The sequence below is a fragment of the Balaenoptera musculus genome, chromosome 17 (genome assembly GCF_009873245.2).
Source record: "Balaenoptera musculus isolate JJ_BM4_2016_0621 chromosome 17, mBalMus1.pri.v3, whole genome shotgun sequence".
NCBI lineage: Eukaryota > Metazoa > Chordata > Mammalia > Artiodactyla > Balaenopteridae > Balaenoptera > Balaenoptera musculus.
Genome location: NC_045801.1, coordinates 70969489 through 70980315, shown reverse-complemented (window position 1 = coordinate 70980315; position 10827 = coordinate 70969489). Strand labels below are relative to the sequence as shown.

Below are 10827 nucleotides of genomic sequence, written 5' to 3'. Positions count from 1 at the left end.
AGATTCCCTCATTTTTTGTTTGTCTGAGGAAGTCTTTCACTTTTGAAGGATAATTTTTTAGGATACAGAATTCCAGGTTGGTGTTTTTTTCTCTCAACCCTTTAAATATTTCACTCTACTCTCTTCTTGCTTGCATGTTTTCTGAGGAGAAGTTGAACATAATTCTTTTCTTACATTTTTTCCCCTCTGGCTTCTTTTAGAATTTTTCTTTATCTTTGATTTCCTGTAATTTGAAAATGATATGCCTAGGTGCAGATATATTTTCTTTTCATTTATCCTGCTTGGTGTTCTCTGAGCTTCCTGGATTTGTGGTTTGGTGTCTGACCAGTGTGAAAATTTGGGAAAATTTGCTCATTATTGTTCCAGATATTTCTTCGGTTTCCTTATGTAGTTGTCCCACAGTCCTTGGATAGTCTATTCTGTTTTATTTTAAAGTTTTTACTATCTTTTATTTTCAATTTTGGAGGTTTCTGTTGAGATATCCTTAGAGATTCTTTCCTCAGCTGTGTCCAGTTTACTAATAAGCCCATCTAATATATTCCTCATTTTGTTTCTTTTTAGTTCTTTGTTAGGATTTCCATCTCTCTGTTTCCCCTGTTTATCTTTTCTTGTATGCTGTCTACATTAGAGCCCTTAGCATATTAACTGCAGTTATTTTAAATTCCTGGTCTGATAATTCTAACATCCTTGTCATGTCTGGTTCTGCCACTTGCCCTTTCTCTTCAAATTTTGTTTTTTGCTTTTTAGTATGCCTTGTAATGTTTTCTTGATAACCAGACATGATGTACTGGGTAAAAGAACTGCTGTAAAGAGTTCCCTAGTAATGTGGTGATAATGTGTGTTTGCAGGGGAATAATTCTATAGTCCTATGATTAAGTCTCAGTCTTACCTGAGCCTATGCCTCTAGACTGTGAACCTCACAAGTATTTCTCAGTTTTTTCTCTCCCCTTAAGTCGGACAGGATGGCTAGAATGAGCTGGAGTTCAGTGTTTCCCTTCTCCCATGTGTAAATGTAGAACTGACTGGAGTTGATTATTTTCCTCCCCTAGGTCCATTATGGTCTGGTAATACCTCAGCAGATTAAGTGCTGGTTAAGTACTTTCTCCTAAGGATAGGCCTTGTTAAGCACAGTTCATTGCAGTGCCATTTACAATAGCCAAGACATGGAAACAACTTAAATGTCCATTGACAGATGAATGGATAAAGAAGATGTGGCAGATATATACAAAGAAATACTACTCAGCCATAAAAAAGAATGAAATAATGCCATTTACGGCAACATGGATGGACCTAGAGATTATCATACTAAATGAAGTAAGTCAGAAACGGAAAGACAAATACTATATGATATCACTTATATGTGGAATCTAAAATACAATACAAATGAACTTATTTACAAAACAGAAACAGACTCAAAGACATAGAGAACAGACTTGTGGTTGCCAAGGTGGAGAGGGGTGGGGAGGGATGGATTGGGAGTTGGGAATTAGTAGATGCAAATTATTATACATAGAATGGATAAACAACAAGTTCCTACTGTATAGCACAGGGAACTATATTTAATATCCTGTGATAAACCATAATGGAAAAGAATGTATACATATATATATACACACATATATATATAATGTGTATATGTATATACATATATATACATAATGTGTATATATATACAACTGAATCACTCTGCTGTATGACAGGAATTAACACAACATTGTAAATCAACTATAGTTCAGTACAATAAATTTTTAAAAATTAAATAAAATAAAGTTTGTTTTAGCCATTAAAAACAAAAACCCCAGAGTACTGTGGTTCATTTCCAGTTTCTTTTCTTTTCTCCTCCCCCCACTGGAAGCAAGAGGGGATTTTTCTCCAGTATTTACAGTGAGAATCTGGTTGAGTTCCTGGGGGTAAAACTCACAAAATGTGTGGGGATCCCTCTGTGATAGGGTCTGCCCAAAGTTTTTAACTCTCAGACTTGTCCACACTGAGCTTCCAGCAACTTTTTAATTATAGTTGAGGTTTTCCCACCCTGGCACTGGTCCCTGTGGCAGTTTATGCTCTTGACTATATGTGACTCCCTATACTCACCCATCCGTCTCTCCAATGTTGGGGATTTGTCCTGTGCCCTCAACCTCTCTTATGAATCCATGAGGAATTGTTGATTTTTCAGTCTGTTCAGCTTTTTACTTGTTGCTATGATGGAGTGACTTCCAGGCTCCTTGCATATGGAACTGGAAACCAGAAGTCCAATTATTTTTAAAATTCTATCTTCTCTTTCACTTTTATTAGCTAGATTTCTTTGTTGTAATAGTTATTTGCAATAATGTTCAGGATTTGAGTTTATTTTGGCTTTCTCTTTATTAAGTACTATTATAAATTCTTCTTTTCTTTTCTTTTCCTTTTTTAACTCATAGCTTTTCTGTTCCGTAGATTTAATAATTTGTAGACTTTGCGCTCTTTGGTGTTCATGTGTCCCTTCTTCCTTCATTTGATTCCTGTGTCATTTGGTTGTAACCCCATTAGTCTGTGATAGTGTCCTTGAGTTCTGGAACAAGATGTCTCAGGCAGGTCTATATGTTATGCTTCAGACTTGTAATCAGCCATTTATGCAAAGAACCCTGGTATTTACAGAGCACCGTCTACATATAGGAGCACTCATTGCTACTGGGGGTATCATTGCCTTCAGGCAATTTAAGTGGACAGAACTAGGGAATACATACTTTTTAAAGAAAAAGTTCATGATTTAATAGTATTTCCAATTCAGATTTAACATTACAAGTTTTTGCTGTGTCATTTTATTTTTATCCCTTATTTTCGTACACAGAAATTCTTAATTCCTAACACAGCAACATAATTACGTATTTGCTATATTCTACCATATAAAAATGGGCCACATTATTAATAATATAATTCAAGCTCTTTGCATTCTTACTGTTTGATGCTTGTCACCTTGAATTTTATATGTCAGATAATAATATTGTTATCCTTGCTTTCTTTATTTATAGACTACATATTTATTTTTAATCTCTTGATGCCATGGTTTAGGTGTGTCTTGTTCAAATAGCTTATTGTTATAATTTGTGTCTGTCTATGCATGTATACGTGCATATGTGTTTGTATTCACAGAGGCATCACTGCATCTTCCCCCTCATTCTAACACTCTTAGTCTTTTAAATAAAGCCTCAGATATGTTATAAATCTATACTTTATAAATTAAATATGAAATAAATATATTAAAACATGTATTAAATATATTTATTATATCAAATTATAGTAAATATTATATAATATATATAATTTTGGTTATTAGGTATTTAGGGTGGACGGAGAGGTGAGCAAATGTTCTTATAAAATAATAAATATGTTTATTCAATAAAATTTAGAAAATGCAGAAGAAGAGAAAAAAGAATCACCAACTCTCTTACTCCCAACAACTAGACAACCACTGTTAACCATTCATTCATAAATGCCTATTAGGGGTTTACTATGTGCCTTTTGATATGTTTCTTTCCAGTCAAGATTATACAATTAAATAATAATTAATAATAATGGATTCCATTTTTTAGTGCTTATATTTTACCAGGAAATATTTACAGATTATCTCAGTTAATCCTCATAACAAACCTAGGGAATAGGTGATATGTTAATACCACTTTAGAGATGGAGAAAGTGAGTTTCAGAAATGTTAAGTGACTTGTCCAAGATGTCAGTATTAACATGGCCTTGGAAAATGGGGAGAGGGGAGGGTCGGCCCTCTGCCCGCGTTGGAGCAGGGTGCGCGGCGCGCTGGAGAGTTCACGGCAAATGTTTTAATTAAAGCATGGAATATGGAAAACAGAAGACTTCAGCTAGTGCTTTAGTCTCATCTGAAATTCTACAGGCGTGTATCTTATAAGCAGTATATGGCAGAGTTTTAAGCCAATCTGAGAGTCTGTTTTTCAATGGAAATTTCAAGCATTAGTTTTGACTGCCACTTGCTACGGAATGTTCAGTTGATGAAACTGAAGGTCTTTCACTCAGAAGAAGTAAATCAAGAACCCGAGGCTCCCGTACTCCTGAGCTTCTGTGAATGGCCCCGGCGCTCCTAACCACGCTTCCGGGTAGGATGTCACTGAGATCCCTGGAGCCTCCTGCTGCTGTCTCTCCTGGGTTTCCTGGTGATGTGGTACCTCGGTCTTCCCCACTACAAGGTGATAGAACGCGTGAACTGGACGTACTTCTATGACTATGAGCCCATTTACAGACAAGACTTCCGCTTCACACTTCGAGAGCATTGGAACTGCTCTCATCAAAACGCCCGTCTTGTCATCCTGGTGACCTCACACCCCTCAGATGTGAAAGCCAGACAGGCCGTTAGAGTTACTTGGGGTGAAAAGAAGTCTTGGTGGAGATAGGAGGTTCTTTTTTTTTTAAAACATCTTTATTGAAGTATAATTGCCTTACAATGGTGTGTTAGCTTCTGCTTTATAACAAAGTGAATCAGTTATACATATACAATATGTTCCCATATCTCTTCCCTCTTGCATCTCCCTCCCTCCCACCCTCCCATCCCACCCCTCTAGGTGGTCACAAAGCACCGAGCTGATCTCCCTGTGCTATGCGGCTGCTTCCCACTAGCTATCTATTTTACATTTGGTAGTGTATATATGTCCATGACACTCTCTCACCCTGTCACATCTCACCCCACCCCCACCCCATATCCTCAAGTCCATTCTCTAGTAGGTCTGTGTCTTTATTCCCGTCTTGCCACTAGGTTCTTCATGGCCTTTTTTTTTTTTTTTCCTTAGATTCCGTATATATGTGTTAGCATACTTTATTTGTTTTTCTCTTTCTGACTTACTTCACTCTGTATGACAGACTCTAACTCCATCCACCTCATTACAAATACCTCCATTTCATTTCTTTTATGGCTGAGTAATATTCCATTGTATATATGTGCCACATCTTCTTTATCCATTCATCTGTCGATGGACATTTAGGTTGCTTCCATGTCCTGGCTATTGTAAATAGAGCTGCAATGAACATTTTGGTACATGACTCTTTTTGAACTATGGTTTTCTCAGGGTATATGCCCAGTAGTGGGATTGCTGGGTCGTATGGTAGTTCTATTTGTAGTTTGAGATATGAGGTTCTTACATTTTTCTTATTAGCCCAGTAGGCTGAAAGGGAAGACAAAGTATTAGCATTATCCTTCGAGGATGAACACCTTCTTTATGGCAACATAATACAAGATTTTTTAGACACATACAATAATCTGACCTTGAAAACAATTATGGCATTTAAGTGGGTAACTGAGTTTTGCCCCAATGCAGGGTACATCACGAAGACAGACACTGATGTTTTCATCAATACTGGCAATTTAGTGAAGTATCTTTTAAATTTAAACCACTCAGAGGAGTTTTTCACAGGTTGTCCTCTAATTGATAATTATTCCTATAGAGGATTTTAACAAAAACCCCATATTTCATACCAGGGGCATCCCTTCAAGGTGTCTCCTCCCTACTGCAGCAGGTTGGGTTATATAATATACAGAAATTTGGTGCCAAGAATCTATGAAATGACGAGTCACGTAAAACCCATCAAGTTTGAAGATGTTTATGTTGGGATCTGTTTGAATTTATTAAAAGTGGACATTCATATTCCAGAAGACACCAACCTTTTCTTTTTATGTAGGATCCATTTGAATGTCTGTCAAATCAGATGCATGATTGCAGCCCATGGCTTTTCTTCCAAGGAAATTATCACATTTTGGCAGGCTATGCTAAGGAACACCACCTGCCATTTTTTTCCCCTTATATCAGTGTTTATTTATTTTTTTGTTTATTTTTTTAGCATCTTTATTGGAGTATAATTGCTTTACAATGGTGTGTTAGTTTCTGCTGTATAACAAAGTGAATCAGCTAGACATATACATACATCCCCATATCCCCTCCCTCTTGCGTCTCCCTCCCACCCTCCCTATCCCACCCCTCTAAGTGGTCACAAAGCACCAAGCTGATCTCCCTGTGCTATGTGGCTGCTTCCCACTAGCTATCTATTTTACATTTGGTAGTGTATATATGTCCATGCCACTCTCTCACTTCGTCCCAGCTTAAAAATATGGAACGCTTCACGAATTTGCATGTCATCCTTGCGCAGGGGCCATGCTAATCTTCTCTGTATCGTTCCAATTTAGTATATGTGCCGAAGCAAGCACCCACATGCCGTTATTAATTTGACATTCTACCCAAAGCCTAGAGAAGGGAGGGATACTTTGTGGAGACCGTTAAAATTAGACTGTGAAATCTCCAATGGAAGACTCATGGGAGGGTCATCGTGTGGCTTACACAGAACCGAAACTCATGAAGAGCCCATAGGCTAGATACTGGAGGGTTGCACTTGACCTGTGGTTTATTTTGACAACAATCAAGTCAGGCCTTTTAAAGATGATATTCAGAGGAATTAAACATCTTACAAAGGAATAGGAGGTTTTTGTTAATAAAACAAACAATTTCAACATGTCATTCTATAGATTAGAATTTCTTAAATGGGTTTCATTGAATTATAAGCTCATTTGTCCATAACAACAAAGCAGTGTGGAGTATTATTCATTGAACAATCTAGTCAGTTCAGGGTTTTGTGTATATCTTACATGGATTACAGTTTTTAAAATACATAGTTCTGTGTAAAAAAACTGAAGTTATACTGAACAAAATTTCATCTGTTTTTGGTCATTTGGAAGATACTTCAGGATGTTTCAGTATTTCAGAGTTATCAATTATTATTTAATGTTACTTAGAGTTTTGCACTTTTATGGGTGTTTGAAGTTATGGTTGTTTCAATACTGTATAAACATAATAGTGAAAATCACTATATTTAAACTTCTTTTCCAGTTACTTCACTAATGAGTTAATTATGAATAGTTCCATTAATGTGTAGTCATTGGTCATTATTGCATATCAGTAATCTCTTGAACTTTGATAAATATTTTGTCATGGTAATATAGAGAAGAATTAAAGCAAGAAGATCTGAATTATTGTCTTGTTTTTAAAGATATAATCCCTGGTGTTTTTAGATGTCACTTCATCTGTCTCATTTTTCCACCTGGAAATTAGGAGTAGTATAGAATGCCAGGCAGCATGTTTCCTTTTGGAAAGGACTCTGAAGCCAAAAAGAAAAGAGAGAATGTGGTGGCCAGAATATTATGAAAGGAGTGTCATATTTTAGTGATTGAGTTGGAAAGAGAAGACTAAAGATTCGAGCTGCATTGTTAACTGCTCCGTGTTTTTTCTCATTAATAATCAGTTTGAGAATAAAAAGAAAAAAGAAAAAACACTGCTGCTATTTTTATTAGTTTCACATCAAGAGGAAAGCCCTACTATGTGGTCTAAAATCAAGTCTGATTTCCATGTCATGGAGAAGCACATTTTTTCATAGGAGTGGTGATGTAGGTCACCTTTGACCTTTTAGTTGGTCCAAGAGGAGCACTCCTTGCCCCCATATTCTTGGGATTGTGCAATTTCCCATTAGGCCTGATATGGGACAAGTGATTCCTTTCATCTGGATTACATGATGGTGAAAGATCAAATCTGTTGGCAGAAAATATGAACTTGAAAGTGTATAGTCAGCTCTTGTAATGCTCATATATTTATAATTCTCCTATAAGAAAAGCTTAATTTCAGTTAGAACCATTATAATGTTTGATTCTTTATAACAAGGCTATTTCCATTTCGCGCATCTCAGACCTGATCCAGTTACAATAAAATCAGTTAAATGAAAAAAAGAAAATGGGTAGAAATTTTACTGGCTGAACTTCCAGTGGAATGAATTATTTTGGGCTAATTTTCTGCTATGGTTGTGAGAAATCAATAGATTTTGCAGAATTTTGAAAAGCAGCCTTTACTGATTAAGAACATGTTTGGCTGCCTGCAACAGAAGGAAAGTCAATTATAGCGGCTTCATACAACATACGTTAAGGTTTTCATCTAACAATTAAGCCTAGACCCAGGGTGGTACAGCACATTCTATCATTGTTCCAGGCTCTTTCCTCCTTTGTACTTTCCTTGACACACGGTTTTACCCTCATGTGTGTCACCACATGGTCACAGAATGGCTGCTTCAGCTCAACCTTCGTGTCTGTGTGTCAGGCAGTCACTGAAGTGGGAAAGAAATCCACAGAAGCTTTCTGCTTATATCTCAATGGTCAGAAATATGTCCCAAGGTCACCCTTATCTGTGATCAAGGTTGGAATATGGAGGGTTTATTTTTCTGGGCACATTTCCACCTTAAATAAAATCTGGATTCTCTCCTGAAAAGAGAAAAGGAGAATGGATAATAGGCAACAAGCAAAATCCACTACCTCATGTATATTTAACAAGTAGTTACATGAAAATAAATTTCATAATAAACTCAGTCTCTTGAGGCAGAGCAGGATATCTGCTTTTGGGGAAAAAGGAGTATGGGAAAATATAGTGCAGTGCTATAGCATGTGGAACAAAACCCCTTGCTGTTGAAATTTGAAGAGAAACAAAGTTCATCCGTTAACAAGGAATTTCCCAGTTGTGTGGTTTGCCCAGAGGATCAGATACTTTGTGAGCTCAGCATTGATCATCCCGCACTTTACAGCTCTCTGCAGTGTCATTATTATGGTTCATTATACTGTTTGCAACTATCTTGGCCAACCTTGAAGATGAGTTCAAAAAGGCCTCGTCCTGCAAACACTCCTCCAGCTCTGCCTACGCTGACTAAGTCAGCTAGGTTTATCTCCCATCAGCAAGTCATTAGGTGAGAAAAGCACTAAAGGAACTCAGGAGCTAAGGATCTTTTAAGGATCTTTGGTGCATCTACTGTCAGTGCATCGGAAGCCTCTGATCTGGGTACTTCTGTCCTATCGCCAGTGAGCATTGCTGGACTCTGCCAGCTGTTAATCCCTGCTAAAGTGCTGGTGGATAAGTTAAAGCAATGTGTCTCAGATTCTTTTCCACCAGCGTACCCTTAAGATATGGAACTAAACCGGGGAAGGTGTTGTGTGTGTGTATGAGGTGAGGTAGAGCGACAGCAATGCGCGCGCACGTGTGTGTGTGTGTGTGTGTGTGTGTAAAGCATGCCACCTGGCATGATTCACTTTTATTCTGGGAAACATCCCACAATTTACCTAGTGGGGAGGGGATTCTTCCACTCTCAATTTATAGACTTCTGTTGAAGTTCCAGGGTGGGTGTGACATTTGGCTAATTCTATAGCTGGCCACCATGATTCATTCAGTGACCCAACCGGAGTCAGTGAGATTCAAGGTTTCTTTTCTCCTGAGATTTCTAGGAAAAAGACTCTTGCTTTTTTCCCCCTGAGATTAAAGACAGAGAAGATATAAAATCTGAAGCGTTGGCACTCATCTTTTGGTTATAAGAATAAAGTCAGTATGGAGGAGAGAAGATTCTGAGAGAGGATGAAGAAAAATAAAGTCTAGGAGACATCTTTTGAGTCTCTGGACAAGCTGTATCCAAAGCCAGTCCCATTCCTGGACTTTTCATTTATCTAAGCAAATATTTTGTGTGTGTGTGTTTAAGCCACCTGGGTACTTTGTGGCATTTGAAACAAACAAATGAAAATCACTAGCACGAACTCCATATCCTTGAAATTATTTGAAGTTTTGGGTTTCAGCCTAACAATTCACACACACTTAGCATTCTCCTCAACAATATAAATATATATATATATTTAAATAGAAAATGTATTTAAATTTTCATTTAAATCACTTCACTTTCTGCCTCAAAATTTTCAAGTAAAATTTATTTTCCAGGAGGAGATGTCATATTTATTATATAGTTTCTCATTCCCTTGACACAATTCTGCGTGTGCCAGGTGGTAGATCTACTGCAATTTTAGAAACATAAGCTTGAAGAGCTGTGCATACAAGTATAATAGGGAACTTCTGAATACAAAAAGTTTTCAGGACTCAAAAACATGGAATTATAATGGTAGGATAATAGGCTTTGGCACAAGAAGACCCATTTGGGACTTTACAAATAGGCAGGACTCACTCCATCCACAAATAAAGCGCTTTTTTGTAGAGGGATACATAAATATAAAAATTCCATAAGCTAGTAACCAGTGGGGTTCACAATCTGAATTTTAACAACTTTATTGAAATAGCTCTGTGTAAGCAGAGATATCCCACGTTATAAAGTGTGACACCTGACGTTGAAGGAAACCAAGCATAATGCTAATGCTTCTGGGAAGTGTGTTTCCTTTAAAAAAAATCCTCAGGATATTATTTCCCTACAGCACAATGTGTTTTAAATTATGGACTACTGAGACCAGTTTTTTCACAAAGTTAGTTTAAACCCCTATTTTTCAAAGGGTTCAGATTTGAGGTGGGTGTGAAAAACAGTATAGATGCTTGATTCATGCTCTGTGAAAGTCCTTCTTTCCTATCCAGAGCCCAATGTGCATAAACTGAGGAAGATTGCAGATGACCCAGACATCAAGCCTTTCATCAAATTTCTTTCAAGTGAACTTCTTAAGCAGAAGTTCATTTACCATAGAGTAGAATACATTTGATTCAAAGGGGTTATTTCAACATCTGTATGATTCCAGAAATCCTGAAGAAATGAGGAAAATTCAACCAAGTATCCTGATGTCTTTGTTCACTTATTAGCTAATACTTCAGTAATGGAAGGCATAAGGATTTTTGTCTTTACGTCTTTATTCATTGAATCTTAAGGCAGCACTGAATTCTAGATACTATGGGATCTCTTCTGTGGTCACTAGTCTAAAGAACCTCAATGAAGGGCTTCAACATTTCCGCCTCTTTCTCTATATTTTATTTTCATGAGCTTTCTTCACAT

General features: G+C 37.1%; 1 non-coding gene and 1 pseudogene across 1 annotated transcript; one reads left to right on the top strand and one right to left on the bottom strand.

Annotated features, from left to right (window-relative positions):
- The first annotated feature begins 4042 nt into the window (after window positions 1–4042).
- LOC118883644 lies at window positions 4043–5782 on the top strand (annotated as a pseudogene).
- A 314-nt stretch (window positions 5783–6096) lies between these two features.
- Window positions 6097–6199, bottom strand: LOC118883879. Its single transcript, XR_005017114.1, has one exon. It is a non-coding gene; the product is annotated as a U6 spliceosomal RNA (small nuclear RNA).
- Window positions 6200–10827: the final 4628 nt, after the last annotated feature.